The sequence below is a fragment of the Papio anubis genome, chromosome 1 (assembly GCF_008728515.1).
Source record: "Papio anubis isolate 15944 chromosome 1, Panubis1.0, whole genome shotgun sequence".
NCBI lineage: Eukaryota > Metazoa > Chordata > Mammalia > Primates > Cercopithecidae > Papio > Papio anubis.
The window spans coordinates 116,976,354-116,997,491 of record NC_044976.1 but is presented as its reverse complement, the minus strand read 5'-3'; the positions used below and the strand labels follow the sequence as shown (position 1 = coordinate 116,997,491).

The 21,138-nt window shown below is 35.4% G+C and overlaps 1 long non-coding RNA gene across 1 annotated transcript in view; it reads left to right on the top strand.

The window, feature by feature from the left end:
* Window positions 1–1,608: 1,608 nt before the first annotated feature.
* Window positions 1,609–21,138, top strand: part of LOC103888107 — an 87,806-nt gene continuing 68,276 nt past the window's right edge. The window contains exon 1 of the long non-coding RNA XR_004177014.1: window positions 1,609–1,723. This is a non-coding gene — a long non-coding RNA (uncharacterized LOC103888107). The remainder of the gene's footprint in view (window positions 1,724–21,138) is intronic.

Here is a 21,138-nt window from a genome sequence, read left to right as displayed (position 1 = left end):
CCCCATTGCTTGTTTTTGTCAGGTTTGTCAAAGATCAGATGGTTGTAAATGTGCGGTGTTATTTCTGAGGCCTCTGTTCTGTTCCATTGGTCTATATATCTGTTTTGGAACCAGTACCATGCTATTTTGGTTACTGTAGCTTTGTAGTATAGTTTGAAGTCAGATAGCAGGATGCCTCCAGCTTTGTTGTTTTTGTTTAGGATTGTCTTGGCTATATGAGCTCTTTTTGGGTTCCATATCAAATTTAAAGTAGTTTCTTTCTAGTTCTGTGAAGAAAGTCAATGGTAGCTTGAAGGGAATAGCATTGACTCTGTAAATTACTTTGGGCAATATGGCCATTTTCATGATATTGATTCTTCCTATCCATGAGCATGGATTTATTTTTTTCATTTATTTGTGTCCTCTCTTATTTCCTTGAGCAGTGGTTTGTAGTTTTCCATGAAGAGGTCCTTCACTTCCCTTGTAAGTTGTATCCCTAGGTGTTTTATTTTCTTTGTAGCAATTGTGAATGGGAGTTCACTCATGATTTGGCTCTCTGCATGTCTATTATTTGTGGATAGGAATGCTTGTGATTTTTGCACATTGGTTTTGTATGCTGAGACTTTGTATTCCAAAATCTGGCAGAGACACAACAAGAAAAAAAAATTTCAGGCCAATATCACTGATGAACTTCAATGTGAAAATCCTCAATAAAATACTCACCAACTGAATCCAGTGGTACATTGAAAAGCTTATTCACTAGGATCAAGTCGTCTTCATCCCTGGGATGCAAGGCTGGTTCAACATACACAAATCAATAAACATAATCCATCACATAAACAGAACCAATGACAAAAAGCACATGATTATCTCAATAGATGCAGAAAAGGACTTTGATAAAAATTCAACATCCCTTCATGCTAAAAACCATCAATTAACTAAGTGTGGAATGAATATATCTCAAAATAATAAGAGTTATTTATGACAAACCCATAGCCAATATCATACTGAATGGGCAAAAGCTGGAAGCATTCCCTTTGAAAACCAACACACGACAAGGATGCTCTCTCTCACCACTCCTGTTCAACATAGTACTGGAAGCTTTCGCCAGGGCAATCATTCAAGAGAAAGAAATAAAGCGTATTCAAATAGGAAGAGAGAAAGTCAAATTGTCTCTGTTTGCAGATGACATGATTGTATATTTAGAAAACCCCATTGTCTCAGCCCCAAAACCTCTGAAGCTGAATTCATTTATTAGTTCTAACAGGTTTTATTTTTGTTGGTGGAGTCGTTAGAGTTTTCTATATCTAAGATCATGTTATATGCAAACAGAAACGTTTTCACTTCTTTTTTTTCCAGTTTCTTTCTTTCTCTTGCCAAATTGTTCTGGTTAGAACTTCCAGTACTATGTTAACTAGAAGTGGCAAGAATGTGCATCCTTGTCTTATTTCTGATCTTAGAAGGAAGATGATATGGTTTGGCTGTGTTCCCACCCGAATCTCAACTTGAATTGTATTTCCCAGAATTCTCACATGTTGTGGGAGGAGCCCAGTGGGAGGTAATTTAATCATGGGGTCTGTCTTTCCAGTGCTATTCTTGTAATAGTGAATAAGTCTCACGAGACCTGACGGGTTTATCAGGGGTTTCAGCTTTTCTTCTTCCCCATTTTCTCTTGCCGCCACCATGTAAGAGGTACCTTTTACCTCCTGCCATAATTCTGAGGCCACTCCAGCGACATGGAACTGTAAGTCCAATTAAATTACTTTTTCTTCCCAGTCTCGGGTATGTCTCCATCAGCAGTGTGAAAACGGACTAATACAAAAAGCTTTCAACTTTTCACTGCTGAGTATGATATTAACTGTAGGCTTGTCATATGTGGGCGGTATTATGTTGAGATACTTTCTTTCTATACCTAATTTGTTGAAAACTTTTATCATGAAATGATATTGAATTTTGTCTAATGTTTTTCTGCATCTATTGAGATGATGATATGTGGTTTTTGTTCTATATTCTGTAAATGTGATGTATTACATTTCTCAATTCATATATGTTAAACCATCCTCACTTCCCAGAGATAAATCCCACTTGATCATGGCATATGATCCTTTAATGTGCTATTTAATTTGGTTTGCTAATATTTTGTTGACAATTATTGCATTTATGTTCATTAAGGATATTGGCTTGTAATTTTCTTTTCTTGTAATATCTTTGTCTTGGCCTGTGGTTTTCTTTTTTTGTGGTCCCTTGTCTTCAATTCTTTTTTTTTTTTTTTTTTTTTGAGATGGAGTCTCGCTCTGTCACCCAGGCTGGAGTGCAGTGGCGCGATCTTGACTCACTGCAAGCTCTGCCTCCTGGGTTCACTCCATTCTCCTGCCTCAGCTTCCTGAGTAGCTGGGACTACAGGCACCCACCACCGCACCGAGCTAATTTTTAGTAGAGAAGGGGTTTTACCGTGTTAGCCAGGATGGTCTCGATCTCCTGACCTCGTGATCTGCACACCTTGGCCTTCCAAAGTGCTGGAATTACAGGCGTAACCCACCGTGCCTGGCCCTCTTCAATTCTTTTAAAAAAAGTTTGAAAAAGATTAGCATACACTCTTCAAATGATTGGCAAGATTCACCAGTGCTGACATATGGTCCTGAGCTTTGTTCACTGAATTTTTCAAAAAATTCCCAGTTCAATATCCTTATTCTTTGTTTGTTTGTTTATATTTTTTAGTTCTCATAATTTAGTCTTTGTAGGATGTGCATTTCTAGGAATTTATCTAATCTGTCTCGGTTACTCAATTTTTTGGTTTATACTTACATATTCATCATATTCTTTTGTGATTCTTTATATTTCTACGGCATTAGTTGTAATCTCTCATTTTCCATAGCTAATTTTATTTTGTTGCTTCTTTTCTTTTTTTTCCTCAGGCTAAATGTCTCTCAAATTTTTTTTATTTTTTAAAAAGACAACTGAGTTTTTATCTTTTCTATTGTTTTTCTAGTCCATTTTATTTATTTCTGATGCTATCTTTATTTCCTTTCTTTTGCTAACATTGGGCTTAGTTTGTTCTTGTTTCTCGAGATACAAAATTATGTTGTTTATTTTAGATTTATTTTCTTTCTTAATGTAGGCATTTATTGCTATAATTTTTCTTCTTAGTATTGCTTTTGCTGCATGCCACTCATTAGTTTGGTATGTTGTTTTTTCTTCATTTATGTACAAATATTTTTTATTTCCCTTTTGATTTATTCTTTGACCCATTGGTTGTTTAAGAGTGTGTTGTTTAATTTCCACGTATTTTTTAGCTTTACATTTTCCTCCATTTATTGATTTCTAGTTTCATATCATTGCATTCTTTCTTCTGCTTGATCAAGTCTGCTATTGAAACTCTCTAGTGAATTTTTCTGTTCCACTATTGTATTCTTCACCTTTGGTATTTTTGTTTAACTTTTTATCTTTTCTATCTCTTCATTCTTATTTTGTTCAAGCATTGTTTTCTTCATTTTGTTTAGTTTTATATCAGTGGTCTCTTGTAACTCACTAACTTTCTTTAATACAGTTAATATGAATTCTTTGTCAAGTAATTTATGAATCTCTATTTCAGGATGGTTACTGAAGATTTATTTTATTCCCTTATTGTGGCATGTTTTCTTGATTCTTCACATTTCTTGAATTATTGTATTGGCGTCTGTGCATTTGAAGAATCTGTGCCTTTTACCAGTCTCTCAGAGCAGTGTTAGTTGTAGAAGGATGGCTGCCCCTTTTCCTTTTTCCCTATCTGTTCCAGGAGACAGTCCACACTCTGCTAGCACTTCAGTGCTTGGTATGAGGTGAGAGAGAGACTGACTCCATGGGGGAATACACTGAAACACTGGGAACAAGGCACACTTTGTTTCTCTTCTTCCTTCCTGGAAACAGAAACAAAAACAAAAACAAAAACAAAAAAACTTGATTCTGTGCCTTTTTCCAGTCTAGCAGAGCAGTGACAGGTGTAGAGGAATGTTCCTTCTCCTTTGCTCCTTGTTGTCTGAGGCACCCCAGTTTCATTGATCTTTTAGTGCACAGTATGAGGCAAAACGGAAATAGGCCCCTTTAGGAGTGCACCAAAAAGCCAGGAGACCGCTCTCTTTCCCCGCTGTGGGAGAAGTCATGGGTCATTCCAAGCTCCTTGGATTTGAGCTTGCTAACTTGGAGGAGGGCATGATGTGCGCAAAGTAAATTTGCTCTTCTTACCTGTATTGGCACATTTTTTCTCTAAGCTTTTTGCTCATCTGGAATGCTTCCATTTATTAACTGGATTCTGTATTTCTCATATCAGTGCTCTCATCTGAATATTGTCGTTATATCAGTGTTTTGGTAGAGGGACAAGGGCTAGGACTTCTTACTAGATGATTTTTCTGATGTTACTCCTAATCAAGATACTGTTGGGCAAGCACGGTGGCTCATACCCTCAATCCCGGCACTTTGGGAGGCCAAGGCGGGCAGATCACTTGTGGCCAGGAGTTTGAGACCAGCCTGGCCAACATGGTGAAGCCCTGTCTCTACAAAAAATACAAAAACTAGCCAGGTGTGGTGGTGCACTTCTGTAATCCCAGCTGCTTGGGAGGCTGAAGCACGAAAATTACTTGAAACTGGGAGGTGAACCAAGATAGCACCACTGCACCTCAGCCTGAATGACAGAGCAAGACCTTGTCCACACACACACACACACACACACACACACACACACACACGATATTGTTAATGTGCCTTATATCTCGGCAAAGTTGATGGAAAGTTGCAAACTTTACAAAGGGTTGAGGTTGATTAGCTAAGGGGTGATGACATAACTTTGGAAGTTTATGTGAAGACTAGTAGAAAGTAATCAAATGGCTTTGTTACAATGGCCATGGTTAGATGTTCACTCAAGCTTACCTATTATTTTCCTTTTAAACTACTAGTAGGATTGGGAGCATCTCACTGCATATATGTCAAACTATTTACTAAAAATATAGAATTTAGAAACTTTGTGATTGTTGCATACCATAGTGTTGGGATTATCTTGGCAGGTTAAAGTATGGAAAGGTATATTTCTTCCTAAGGGCATAGTCAATGTTTATTTGTTTACATAGTTATTTACACAAGCTTCACAAGTAATTTTGCTGTAAGTGGTCAAATGACTCACAGAGTTCATCTAGCATTCATTATTTCATGCTTTCATGACAAAGTGAATAACAGAACAGGACTTCTTCATTGCCAACATTAGATGTAGGGAGAAAACACATTCCTTTTAAATGTAGTAGTTCTTTTTTTTTTCCTAATGTGAAGAAGCCAAGCCTATGAAAAAGGATGTTAATTCCCTATCAGTGGATGGTTCTGACCTTCCTTGCCATTTTCATACATACATTATGGAAACATAAGCAAGCTTCAAATTCTGTTAAAGAAGTGTCTGTGTGTGTGTGTATGTGTGTATGTGTGTTTGTGAGTGTGTGTAGTTGAATATTTACATACGTACATACAGGTTAAATACTCCTTATATGAAATTCTTGGAAAAAGAAGTTTTTTGAATTTCAGATGTTTTTCAAGTTTGGAGATGTTTGCCTTATACTAACTGGTTAAGCATCCCCAATCCAAAAATGCAAGGTCTGAAATGCTCCACTGAACATTTCCTTTGAGTGTAATGCTGGTACTTAAAAAGTTCTCGATTTTGGAGCATTTCAGTAAGGGGCACAGCAAGTGCAAAGGCACTGAGGTTCAATGGAAGAGGGCACATTGAAGGAACTGAAAGGTGGGTAGAGAGCAGAAAACACATCTTGATGTGTATTGGTGAGAAACTTATCTACTTGAGATATATATATATATATACACACACACACACACGTACATATATAATTGTTTTTGACCTTTTAAGATTTATTGAAATATCTCCTTTGCTGCCCTCTCTACTTTAGCTTCCTCTCTGTTTTACTATCATAATCAAAAATGTTTCCTAGTTTTGTAGCAGAGGGTAGGGGGAGCTAACTGGGTCACATAGACTGGAACCCTAATACTTGCTTAAATTTAGAGTTAAAATATGAATCTAAAACAATGTTTTATGAGCCCAGACAAAATATAAAGAAAAAATTTTATATTAAGAATTCAGAATTGTCGATCCTTTTGACTGTCTTTTGAGTAGGTATGATTGGGTTTAGGCTGGTATGGTTAACAAACAAACAAACAAACAAACAAACAAAAAACCCACCCAAAAAACAAATAGTCCCTAGTAGTATAAAAGAACTTTTAGAAAAAAAAAATGTGTGTGTTTTCCAGTATAATCAATGTTATTGGTTGAAGAAAGGAATGGCAGCACAAATTATGAGGTTTGTGAATGCTAACCTATAGGATAGTACTTTCTTCCAACTTTTCTTAATAAATTATAAAATTTAAAGTCATAGGCATTCCGGCTGTTTGCAGCCTCATAATAACCCTTACAGAAGAACCTAAACTAGTATCAGGTAATTATTTGTCATTCAAATCTAATACTTTTTCTCTATCGTGCCAGGTCATTTGATGTGTGCCAGTTGGTGGAAGGAAAATTATAAATACCATTGCCATCCGTCACTGCTGCAAATCACTGAAGTGGGATCCCTTTGCCTGTGTTTATCTAGCAACCAGTGTTGTGTTGCTAGTGTGAAACTCACCCCACATGAACTCTTCAATCGTTTAGCAGGACCTTTCAGCTTCACCTTTAGGAGCAAGATCCAGTAAACATTTTAAACTGTCCCTGTATCTGTGAGAGTTCATGTAAAGAAAAGAGAGTAGACACATCCCAGATACAAAACTATCCAAGCCCGTTCCCTATTCTGCTCATCTAGCAAGGGCAATAGGCTTCTATGAATATTTACAAAAATTGTAAAATATGACATTGTTTATCAACATTATTTCCTGATTATCTATACAATAATAAATTGCAGATATTCTCTAGATATATTACACTGTGTATAAACTTTTGTGCTGTTCTAGGATTAAATCATTCTAATCATCTATTTCTTTTCTTATAAGAGAGGACTTGTGCTTATAACTTAACTTACATACCTGCTCACATGCTTTTTAAATCAAGTTGTTCTCTTCCTTAAAGTCCTTCAGGGGTCCTCATTACTTACAGGATACAGTATAAAATCTGAATTTCTTAGCATGGCATCAAGTCTCTGTATCTTACTTCTTTATGAGTATTGCTTCTATTTTCTATCTTTGTTTTAGGACAGTCTTCTTCTACTGTTTGCCTTTTCCACCCTTGTGAAGCTTTGCACCTAACCCCTTTATCATGCATTTAGAGAAGTATACATCAAATCTTTGTCACTTGTCATGAGCTGCCTTGAATTCTGGTGATTTCTAAAATGTGTGCGTGGCATGCCTGGAGAGACAGCAACACACCAATGTTTTTTTTGTTTGTTTGTTTTGTTCTTTTGTATTCCTTGTGGTACCTTGCAGGCTAGAGGTGTGTGGTAAGTAACTCTTGGTAATCACAACAAAGATCAACATAATGGTTATAATTTTGTACACTTTACATGATTGCTGAGCAATAAATAGCAGGTCAACATCAGTCAACATTTCTTTTAATCTTTGTTTTTTGAGTGGTAGGCATCTGTTATATTAATATGCACATAATTATATTTAAGTGCATTTTATTTCAAATATTAATAGACCTGTAATGTGTACATTTAAAATAACAAACTATCCTTGGTGTGGTGCATATATTGGCCACATTGGTCACTAGATGGCACACCACAAGCTCCTGTGGGGCAGTTACACAAGCTGACCCATTATTTGAAGAAAGACTGCAAAGATTCAGAGCAATTTTCTTTGGGAAAAATGTCATCAGAGTGATAGTCAGTAAGTGTATTTCAAAGTAAAAATTATATTTATAATGCATACTTAAACTTTTATGACAGATGTGAAGGCGAGCTCTAAAGAATTGTTTATTCAACAGCTAATTATTGTTTTAAAGAAACTAGGTCCTAGGTACTATGTCAGGCCCTGAGGAAGATAGCAAGATAATAAGACCTGGGCCCGACTGAAGTTTAGATAAGAGCATAAAATAAGAGATTAAGTCTCTGCTTTAACTTCCAAGTGGTGACCACCTAGATACCTACTGTGACACTGGAATGGGGATTTCTTCTGGAATGGAATCTCAACTATATTCCTGTGTTGCACAAATATAAGGAAAATCATTAATGATGGCTTAAGTTTCTGGCCTTTGTGTATTTATTTATTTTTTTACTTTTAATTTTTATGGATACATAATAGCTGCACATATTTATGGGGTATGTGGGATATTTTGATATAAGCATACTATGTGTAATGATCAAATCAGGGTAATTGGGATATCCATCACCCTAAACATTTATCATTGCTTTGTATTAGGAACGTTCCAATGCCACTCTTTTAGTTATTTTGACATTGATAACTATAGTCACCCTATTGTGCTACCAAACACTAGACCTTATTCCTTCTATCTAACAGTATTTTTATATTCATTAACCAACACTTCTTTAGCACACTTTTTTCAGCTCCAACATATAAGTGAGAACATGCAATATTTGTCTTTCTGTGCTTGGCTTATTTCACTTAACATAAAGGCCGCAAGTTACATGTTGCAAATGACATGATTTCATTTTTATATGGCTGGATAATATTTCATTGTGCATATGTACCATATTTTCTTTATCCATTCATCTGTTAATGAATACTGAAGTTGATTCCGTATTTTGGCTATAGTGAAGAGTGCTGCAGTAAACATGAGAGTGCAGATGTCTCTTTGATATACAAATTTCCTTTTGGATATATAACTAGTAATGTGATTGCTGGATCATATGATATTTCTATTTTTAGTTTTTTGAGAAACCTCCATACTGTTGTCCATAGTGGTTGTATTAATTTACATTCCCATTGACAGTGTAGGAGAATTCCCTTTTCTCTACATCCTTACGAGCATCCTTTATTACTAGTCTTTCTGATAAAAGCCATTTAAACTGGGATGAGACATCTTGTAGCTTTGATTTGCATTACTTTGATGATTAACAATGTTGAGCAATTTTTTCATATAGCTGTTGGCCGTTTGTATGTCTTCTTTTAAAAAATGTTTATTCACATCTTTTGCTAATTTTTAATCAGATTGAGGTTATTATTTTGTTTTTACTGTTGAGTTGTTTGAGCTTCTTATATATCCTGGTTATTAATCCCTTGTCATATCAGTAGTTTGCAGATATGTTCTCTCATTCTGTCTTCACTTAATTGATTGCTTCCTTTGCTGTGCAGAAGCTTTTCAGCTTGATGTAATCCCATTTGTTAATTTTTCTTTAGTTGCCCAAGCTTTTGAACTTGTATTGAAGAAATTTTTGTCCAGACCAATGTCATGGATCATTTCCCCCAATGTTTTCTTCTAGTAATTTTATAGTTTCAATTTTACATCTAAGTCTTGTAATCAAGTTGATTTGATTTTTGTACATGGCAAGAAGTAGGGGTCTCATTTCATTCTTCTGTATATGAATATCCAGTTTTTCCAGAATTATTTATTGAAAAGATTATCCTTCCCTTAATGTACATTCCTGGTGCCTTTGTTGAAAATAAGGTTTTAGTAAATGTGTAGACTTATTTTGGAGTTTTCTATTCAGTGCCATGGAACTATGTGTCTGTTTTTATGCTGGTATCATTGTTTTGGTTACTATAACTTTGTAGTATAATTGGAAGTCAGGTAATATAATACTTCCAGCTTTGTTCTTTTTGCTCAGGATTGTTTGGGCTATTCTGAAACTTATATGATTCCATGTAAATTTTAAGATTTTTTTTTCTATTTTTGAAGAAGGTCACTGGTATTTTGATAAGGATTGCCTTGAATACCATTAGAATTGATAAACGAATTCAGTAAAGTTGCAAGATATAAAATCAACATACAAAAATCAGTAACATTTCCATATGCTAACAGTGAACAATCTGAAAAATAAGCCAAGAAAGTAAGCACATTTACAATAGCTACAAATAAAATAAAATACCTAGGAGTAAACTTAACCAGAGAAGTGAAAGATCTCTACAGTGAGAACTATAAAACATCGACAAAAGGAATTGAAGACACAAAACAATAGAAGTATATTCCACGTTAACGGATTGGAAAAATCAATATTGTTTGTATTCATATATATATGTGTGTATATATATATCCAACTTATCTTGAAGTTGGAGCATGGCAGGAGACATGTGTTGCTTCACTGAACGCATATAAATATATATATGCATATATATGTGTTGCTTCAGTGAACCCCTATATATACATGCATATATATGTATGTATAGGCTTTTATAAAGTCAAGGAAATTTATTTCCTGAGGTCATGACACAGGAAGTCGAATCCTAGCCACTTCTCATAATGAGGAGGAGCTCTCATAATGAAGGTCAGAGTGCTGACTGACCTGCCAGGTGGACCATAAAGCTGCAGTCTGTGTTATCTTATTACAAAACGCTCAATTACCTTTGTTTAGTGTTAACATCGTGGAGTGCCCAGAGCCAAGTATCAGCAAGCAGATCCTGAGCATTCTCTGGATGCCAACCAGACCCCAGAGAAGCAGTCACATACAGAGCCAGGCAATGCCAGGTTTCACTGTGAGACCTTGAGAAGCAGGGAGAGCGTCAATAATTTATAGAAAGTCCAGCTACTAGGTCAGATTGAGACAAACCATTGTGTGACAGGGTTTACATCAGCAGTCTGAAGATGTTTCTGGTTTTTTATTGTTATCATTTAGGGCTCCAAGAGAGGGTCTTGGGGGCCACCTGAGCCCTGAAATTGGGAAATTTCTCACAGCTGTTCATGTCAGGAGCCTTCTTACTGCTGCTGGTGGTCCAGGGGGTGTCCCATACCACAAAGCCTCTGGATGCACCTTGGACTCCTCATGCACTGGGGACTTCATGTATACCTGCAGCACGTTGCTGTCCACCACATCAGCCAGGTATTCCTCCTCTAGGTTGAGGACATGGTCAGTGGGTTTCTCCATGTTCTCTGGGAGCCTCATAATAGTGCCACAGTTGGGGTTGGGGCCTCCTCTCTGTGGGAAACAAATGTCAATCTTGAATTCATCCATGATTTTGGATCCATGATTTTTGCTGCAGGTACCAATGATGTGGGATGTCCAGTGGAACGTCCTCAGAAACCATCTGCTCGAGTTCATCCATAATAATCAATATAGTACCTTGCACAGCTTCTGTATTCTTCTTGTACTCTGTGATGGTAATTTGGTCCTGGGGATGTTTCCTCTCATCCTCAACAGGAAACTGGATGTTCATGTCATGCTCCAAGCAGATTTGGGTAATCACTGCCCCATCTGTCCCAATAATCTTGGGATGGCATTTGGAGTCTACAATGACACTCCACTTAAAACTCATTAAATCCCAGTCCTCCTGTCCTGCCTGCAGCTCTTTCATTTTTATATTATTAATTTTTCTGCTACAAGTAGACTTGGAGTAAATGTAGGATAAGGAAGACTCCTTACTCGCATCTTCTGATCAAGAAAGGACTTATCATGAAGTTGGAACACGATAGGAGACATGTGTTGCTTCACCGAACCCCAGTTCCAGGGATATATTTTCTTTCTTCTGGATCTGCTCCCTACTAACCTTAACACATCCCTTTACCTCCTTAAACTTTAATATCAACGTCTGACTAGAGGTTTGCTCTAGGCCTGCATCACAGTACTAGTGCCTTTATTTTCATTTGTGTCTTCATTTCTTCATCTTCATGATTTCTCCCTAGCTTAAAATTCTTTGGTAACCTTCCATGATTTTCAAGTTAAAAGTCTTCTACCCAGCTTGTCACACACAACCCTGCATAATCTTGTCATACACAACCCTGCATAATCTTGTCACATCAACTTTTCTAGATGGATGGCCTGTCACTTCCTCTTCTATATCTTGAATTACTATTTGCAGTGTCCCAAACAAATTATGCTTTTTTACACCTCTGTGTTGTTAGTTCTCTGCTCTCAACACCTTCCTTCCCCCCTACTCCTCATACATCTCACTAAATCCTTATTAGTCATTCATTCTCTGCTAGGGCATCATTTCCCAAGTGTTTTCCCTCACCCCTATAGTTATAATTGGATTTCTTACTTCCACGTTTCCAAAGCATCCTGTACTTTTACATTCACTTACCATACTCTACTGAGAATGTGTTTTTGTTGTTGCTGATTCTAAATTTTTTAGTTACTCTCTTATTTTATCCATCATCATCTTAATCTATATGCTCTCAAGGTGAGTAACTGGGTCTTTTTAGTCTTTGTGTCACTGGGTCTTGTAAATTGCTTAATATGCAGGTCTTCAATAAATGTTGAACGAATGAATGAATGAATGAGATTTCTCTAGGCAACATTTGAAAATTGTTTTGGAGAATGTTGGGGGATGGTGGACATATTAAGTAGGAAACTTTTCTAAATAGATTATATAGCAGAAAAAAGAAGACTACATTGATATTGAAAGAATTAGCTGAACCAAATAGTACATTGTTTACCTCCTCAAGAAGAAAGTAGGAGAAAAGATAAACACTTCACAGTGATCTGCAGTGTAGTTAAATATCAGTGAATGTAGATTCATGAGCCCAAAGCCATTGTGCAATATCATTGAAAGCTCACGTTTTTTTCGAACTGCAAGTACACAAGACTCCACAGTTCCCTGGGCAGGACTTTAACTATACATACTTTAGGTAATTAGCTTATAGGATAAAAATAACCCACAGAGTATTAAACCTGAAAACTAGTATACAAATGTATATTTGGATGTTTGCTGTGGTTGCTGTAGTATAACTTTGACATCTTTTCAGAAAGAAACATTTCCTTCCTTTACCCAATACTACATTCACAGAGGCAAATAATCCCAATATCGTCCTTCACACAATGAGTTATATACCTCTAGCCTCATGAATGGTGACCTCACACTGGGGCTACCTTGTGCAGGCTTTAGTACCTCTCAAGGTCCCCAGTCCCCTTAAATGAACGATTGCTGACGTTCACATGGGGTTCCTAGGTGAAAATACCCACTGTCTATTGCTTTTTCTCCAAAAGCTATTTAATCCTAATTTATTACTCATCTTGTTCCCTTTCCCCTCTTTGCAATCTCTTCGGAGTATCTGATTTACAGTTATTCCTAATAGTAATTGCTATAATATTATATTACAGAAAATTTAAAATCATTTAATGTTTTCCATTATAAATAACACATTTTAATAAAAAATGCAGGAATTCACATAAAGAAATTTAAAAATCGTTGTTCTTTTATTCTATATGACCATTAATATTTTAGTATATTTCCTCCCATGTATTTTTATACACACAGTTTTTTCAACCACAAAATATTTTTGTATACAGAATTTTCAGTAAACATTATAAGAAAAACTTTTTGTTTTGTGTTTTTATGAACTCTTGATAAAAACGCATCTGTTTCCCAATTTATTAACTCTATGTTACAGACATAAAGCTGTGTGTTCAATACACTGTTTTCTCTTCCTGGTACACAATAAGATACATTTTAGAGCTCCTGTTACAGTTAGGTTGGGACCTATGTGACTGAATTACAACCAATGGAATGTGGAAAAAGTGATGCAAACCTCTTTTAGGACTTATCCTTAACAGTACTCTGTATGCTCCTTTAGCCTTTCGTTCTTTGTCCTTGAAAGCCACATATTCCAAATACTGTAGCTATTAATTTATGATAGAAGGCGTGTGGATTCCTCAGTTCCTGCTTGGAGAAAAGCTGACAAGAAGAGCCCTTCAACCCACATTGGATTGTGCCATTAGTTGTGTAAAGCCACTGAAATTTTGGTGTTATCTTTCACTAGGGCATAGCTTAGTCCATCCTGACTAGCATGCATATTGCTTTTTTTGGTAATTGCTTAAAATCTTTTTTTTTTTGTTATTACAAATTACAGTATGTTAACATTTGCATTGAGTTTTGTTCTTTTCTATTTCAAATTATTTTTAGATGGATTTCTAAAGGTAAAAATTTTAATCAAAGGTTATAATGTTTACTACATATTTGTAATTTCTTTTTACCTATTTCTCTCACAGCATTATACATATTTATGTAATAATTGTGAACATGTCTCTTACTTCTATGAGACTGCAAGTTGCTCAAAGGAAGAGCAGTACTTTATTCACTTTTGTATCTCCATTACCTAGTACAGTGTTTATAACCTAGAAGGCACTGAAGAACATTTGGAGAAAACATGAAGAAGTGGACATAGATTGTTAAATGACAACTATATTGTAATCATTCTCATGATTTTTGGCATTAGTAATGGCAAATTCTATCTCTAAAACTTAATATACATATCATTTTATTTTTACATATTTTTTGGCCCAATGTAGGCATTAACTTAAGGCTAATGCTTGACTACTGAACATCTAGGGAAGTAATGAAAGTGTGTCTGAAATTACAGATGAGGCAGTTCCTTTTTCCCATTGTTATTGTGCCTCTGATCTTAATTTTGGCTGTGTCAGTATGTCCTATAAAGTTAGAGACTGTATCTATATAATGTAATATAAAAAGCAAAATGTTTTAGATGATTTGAATACATTTCTAAACAATTGGGTTATATGGTTAATGCAGATCAATTATCTGGCATGTGGTCATAGGTATCCTAAATAAAGGATTTTTTCAATGGTTACATTAATCAATGTTAAAATTTCATTTGAATGGAGGAGTAATGTATTTTATATCTGTCACACTGTAATTATTCTATTGGTTTAGTAATAAAGTATATGCTTATTACATACATTTAGCCACATTATAGGTAAATTTATACTCTTTATGTTCTTTAGATATTATATATATATTATATATATATATTATATATATGTGACAAACATCAATCACATTTTTATTTGCCTATAGACAGAGATTACATCTTGTCCCTGAGAAAAGACACATCTTCTACATAGATGGGAGGGAAGGACGTAGACAGGGGTATAGACAAAGATACTTGTCTAAGTATGTTTATGAGGAGGCCATAAGATAGAATCCTAAATTAGTGTGCTCTATTTTCTCCATTTTCTTCCACGAGAGCGGGAGACCACATCTTTGCTGAGTCTTAATGAAATGGTGGCCATCCCATTTGCTGCCCTGTGATCCTTTCCTCCCTTCTCTGGGACCTTCCATCTTTTTGCTCTGGCGTTGCCAATGTTTGTCTTGCTAACAGTTTCTTTCATTCTGCCTGTAGACAAGTTCAAGCTCTTTCATAACTCCCTCCAAATATTCCTTCGACTGTCATCTTCTTTCTCACTAACACCCAATCATTCTTGTCATCGAAGTTTTTTAAAAGGAAATCTATAGTGATCACCTCTACTTCCTTGTGCCTCCTCTCTCCTTGAATCACACAGTGACTACATCTTTTGCTGATAGTGTTTGGTCTAACATCACCATTGACCTTAGTTGAAAATTCAGTGGGCGTTTGTAAATGGTCATCCTATTCAATCACTCTGCAGCTTCAGACACTAATAAACATTCCTTCTTTCTCAAAACTCTCTCCTACATGGCTTCTGGGACACCACATTCTCCTGATTCACCTCACTCCTAAGTTACCCCTCTATTATTGAATTCTTCTCAGACATTGTTTACCAGATTCTACTCTCTTTCTCTGAAGTCACTGCTATAGTTATCCACATTGAATGTAGGTCTCTCAATTTTAGCTGTTGTTTTAAACAAGGTTTGATAATGCAAAAACAGAAAACCAAATACTGCATGTTCTCACTTAGAAGTGGGAGCTAAACATTAAGTACATGTGGACACAAATATGGGAACAACAAATACTGTAAATTCCAAAAGTGGGAGGAAGGGAGAAGGGCAAGGGTCGAAAAACTATATATCTGGTAATACATTCACTACTAGATTCTAGTGATAAAACCACTAGAAGCCCAAATCTCAGCATCATGCAATCCATGTAACAAACCTGCCCACATACCCCCGAATCTAAAATAATAAAAATTAAAGATAAATTAAAAAGATGAAATTCTAAGAACTATAAAACAAATAGAAATCCGTACTTAAATAAGTAAATAAATAAGGTTCAAGTAGAATGTCATGTATTGAGTATAATTAAAATATTCTAATCTTCTCAGAAATTCATGTTTAGAAATCCCCTCCGTCCTTCCTTTGAACTGACATTTACAGAATGTTTCATTCAATTGTTGCAGAATACACATTCTTCTTATCAGCAAATGTAACATTCCCCAGGCTAGACCATATGCTAGGCTGTAAGACAAATCTTAACAAATTAAAGAAAAGTCAAATCATATCAAGTATCTTCTTCTGACCACAGTGAAACAAAACTAGACATTAATAACAAAAGGAACTTGAGAAATGGTACAAATGCACAGAAATTAAACACCACACTCCTGAATGACCAATAGGTCAATGAAAGAATTAAGAAGGACATTTTAAAAATTGTTGAAATAAATGAAATGGAAACACACATACCAAAACCAATGGGATATAGCAAAAGCAGTACTAACAGCGAAGTATATAGCAGTAAATGCCTACACCAAAAAAGTAGAAAGACTTCAAATTAGCAACCTAACAATGTACCTCAATGAACTAGAAAAGCAAGAACAAACCAAACCCAAAATTAGAAAAGAAGAAATAATGAAGATCGGAGCATAAATAAATAAAATTGAGACTAAAAAATGCAAGAGATCAACAAAATAAAAATTATGTTTTTTGAAAAGATAAACCAAGCTGACAGACCACTAGTGAGACTAAAAAAAAGAGAACAAAATAAATAAATCAGAGGCAAAAAAGAAAACACTACACCAAAGGTACAGAAACCAAAACCAAGGAAAGGATCGTTAGAGACTATTATGAACATCTAAGCACCAACAAATTGGAAAACCTATAGGAAACGGAAGAATTTCTGGACACTAACAACATACCAAGATAGAACCACGAAGAAATAGAAAACTTGAACAGATGATTAGTGAGTAACAAGATCAAAGCAGTAATAGAAAGTCGCCCATCAAAATAAAAAGCTCAGACATGATAGTTTCCCTGCTGAATTCTATCAAGCATTTAAAGCAGATCTAATATCACTTATTCTTAAATTATTAGAAAAAAAAGAGGTGGGAATATTTCCAAACTCATTCTAGGAAGGTCAGCATTACCCTGACACCAAAACTAGACAAGAACACAACAATAAAACTACAGATTAGTATCCCTGATAGGCCAGACACAGTGGCTCAAGCCTGTAATTCCAGCACTTTGGGAGGCCAAGGTGGGTGAATCATGAGGTCAGGAGTTTGAGAGCAGCCTGAGCAACATGGTAAAACCCCGTCTCTACCAAAAATACAAAAAATTAGCTGGGTGTAGTGTCAGGTACCTGTAATCCCAGCTACTTGGGAGGCTGAGGCAGGAGAATCGCTTGAACCCAGGAGGCGGAGGTTGCAGTGAGCCGAGATCGTGCCACTGCACTCCAGCCTGGGTGACAGAGTGAGACTCTGTCTCAAAAACAAAAACAAAACAAAAGAAAGAAACAAAAACAAACAAACAAACAACAAAAAACCCAATAAATATAGATGCAAAAATCTTCAACAAAATACTAGCAAACTGAATTCAACAACACATTAAAAAGATCATTCACCATGATCAAGTGGGATTCATCCCAGAGATGCAAAGATGGTTCAACATATGCAAATCAAAAACCATAATACTCACATTAGTAGAATCAAGAACAAAAATAATATCACAGCATCAATAGATGCTAAAAAGTGTTTGTTAAAATTCAACATCTCTTTTTAATAAAAACTCTCAACAAACTTGGTATGAAGAAACATACCTCAAAACAATAAAGGCCATATGTAATAAAACCATAGTTAACATTATACTAAACAGGGAAAAATTGAAAGCATTTTCTCTAAGATCAGGAACAAGACAAGGACACCAACTTTCACTAATTTTATTCAACATAGTACTGGAAGTCCTAGACAGAACAACTGGGCAAAAGAAATAAATACAAGGCATCCAAATTGGAAAGGATGAAGTCAAACTGTCTTTGTTTGCAGACAACACAATCTTATATTTAGAAAAAACTAAAGAGTTCACAAAAAAAGTGTTAAAACTGATAAACAAACAGTAAATTTAAGCATACAAAAATCAGCATATGCAAAACAGTAGCATTTCTATATGCCGACAGTGAACAATTTGAAAAAGAGATCAAGAAAGGAATCCTACGTACAACAGCTACAAAAAACCTGATGAAAGAAATTGAAGAGGGCACCAAAAAATTAGAAATTATCCCATATTCATGAACTGGAGGAACTAATACTGTTGAAATATCCATACTGCCCAAAGTAATCTACAGATTCAGTGTAATCGCTATCAAAATTTTAATGATATTCTTCATAGAAATAGATGAAACAATCCTAAAATTTGTATGGAGCCACAGAAGACTCTGAAAAGCCCAAGCAATCCTGAACAAAAAGAACAAAGCTGGAGGCATCACACTACCTGATTTCAAAATATACTACAAACCAAAACAGCATGGTACTGGCATACAAACAGAGGTATAGACCAACAGGATGGAATAGAGAAACTAGAAATAAACCCAAACATTTACAGCCAACTCATTTTCGACAAAGATCCCAAAAACATACATTGTGTAAAAGACAGTCTCCTTAATAAATAAAACCATATGCAGAAGAATAAAACCAGACTCATATCTCTCACCATATAAAAATCAAATCAAAATAGATAGAAGACTTAAGTGTGAGTTGAAACTATAAAACTACTAGAAGAAAACACTAGGAAAATGATCCAGGACATTGATCTGAGCAAATATTCTTTTGGTCAGATCTGAAAAGCACAGACAACAAAAGCAAAAATAGGCAAATGGGAGCATATCATGCATAAATGCTTCTCCATAGCAAAAACAAAACAAAAAAGCAAAAACAAAACAAATGAACAAACAAACAAAAAATCAGAGTGAAGGGACAAACTACAAAATGGGAGAAAAAATGTAAACTAGCCATCTAACAAGGTATTAATAACCAAAATATACATTCTAACCCTTGAACAACATGCAGATTAGGAGTACTGACTCAACCCTCCACAGTCAAAAATCAGTGTATAACTTTTGAAAACTTAACTACCAATAGCCTATTGTTGACTTTACCAGTAACATAAGCCATAGATTAATACATATTTTGTATGTTATATGTTTTATGTACTGTGTTCTTGTAATAAACAAAAGAAAAGGAAGTGTTAGGAAAATTATAAGGAAGAGAAAGTGTATTTACTATTAATTTAGTGGAAGTAGATCATCATACAGGTTTTCACCCTCTTCATCTTTACGTTGAATAGGCTGAGGAAGAAGAGGAGGAGGGGTTGGTCTTGCTGTGTCTGTGGTAGAGGAGGTGGAAGAGGTTGAAAAGGTGGAAGGGAATGCAGGAGATGCAGTCACACTCAGTGTAACTTTAGGGAAACACATCACAATTTCTGCCTGACATTTTTGCCTTTTCATTTCTCCATCGATGTTTCTATAGGGTCCCAATTCTTTTTCCACTGCTTTGGTTTTAATGCTCATGTCATAGAAGGGTCCATGTTGTTAAAAAAAAAAAAAAAATCAAAAGCAGTCTTGAGTAATCAAAACCTTTTTGCCAGATTTTCTAATATCAATTTGGTCTTTGCCACTGTTTCTTTTACATCTTTGCCCTTATCTTCTGGCATTTGTTCAGAAGCATTCATTTCCAGCAAGTTGTCTCTTGTGTAGTGTCTATTAGCTCTTGAATATCTCCAGGATCCATATACTGAAACCCTTCACTCTCCACCTTTTTTGCCATGTTGAAAATCGCTTTCATGATTTCCCTTATTGACTCTGTTATAAATCCTGTGAAGTCATGCAGAACATCTGGACACAGCTTTCTCCAGCAGAAATTTATTGTTTTGGGCTTGGTGGGTTTCATGGCTTTTTCTATAACAACAATGACATCTTCAATGCTGTAATCCTTCCAGACTTTCATGATGTTGCCTCTATTGGGTTTCCCTTCCAAAGCATTGACATTCATTTCCATAGAGTACCATGTGTAATGAGTCTTAAAAGCCTTTATGACTCCCTGATCTAGATGCTGAATTAGATATACTGTGTTTGAGGGCAGCAAGACAACTATGAGACTTACTATGTTCAACTCCTGGGGTTCTGGGTGGCTAGGGGCATTGTTTATCAGAAGAATTTTAAAAAGCAATCTCCTACTGGCAAGGAACTTCACTTCCTGACTTCAGGGAAAAAGCATGGATGAAACCAATTAGAATAACAGCTCTCACTGTCCAGGACTTCTTGTTGTACAACCAAAAGACTGGCAGCTGGTGTTTATCTTTTCCCTTCAAGTCTAAGGGTTTAGCACTTTCTTTTTTTTTTTTTTTTTTAAGAGTAAAAGTATTTTTTATTTTAAACATAGTTCCCATTTTTCATCTATAAAAAAAAGCAGTTCTGTTATTAGTACAATAAATTTCAATGCATTAAAAATAACCAAGAAATAGATTTTCCCAGCTCACAGATTGCCTTTTTATTTTGTTAATTGTTTCCTTTGCTGCTCAGAAGCTTTTTTTGCTTGATGTAGTCTCACTTGTTTATTTTTGCTTTTGTTTCCTGAACTTTTGGTGTCATATCCAAAAAATCGTGGTGAAGGTCAATGTCAAGAAGTTTTCCCCTTTGTTTTCTTCTAGGAATTTTATGGTTTCAAGTCTTACTTTTAAGTCTTTAATCCATTTTGAATTGATTTTTGGTAGGTGTAAGATAAGGGTTCAATTTTATTATTTTGTATGTTGGTATTCAGTTCTCCCAACATCATTAATTAAAGAGGCTATCCTTCCCGCTTTGTGTATTCTTAGTGCCCTTGTTGAAAATTAGTTGACCTTGTATATTTGGGTTTATTTCTCTTTCACTGGTCTATGTGTCTATCTTTATTTCAGTACCATACAGTTTTGATTATCATAGCTTTATAATTATTCTTTTTAATGCTATTGTAAATGGGATTATTTTGTTGATTTTCCTTTTTGGGTAAGTAGTGGTTGATGTAAGGAAATGCTACTAATTTTCATATGATGATCTTTGTATCTTGCTATTTTACTGAATTCATTTATTAGTTCTAACAGGTTTTTTTTTTTTTTTTTTTGGTGTGGAGTCTTTTT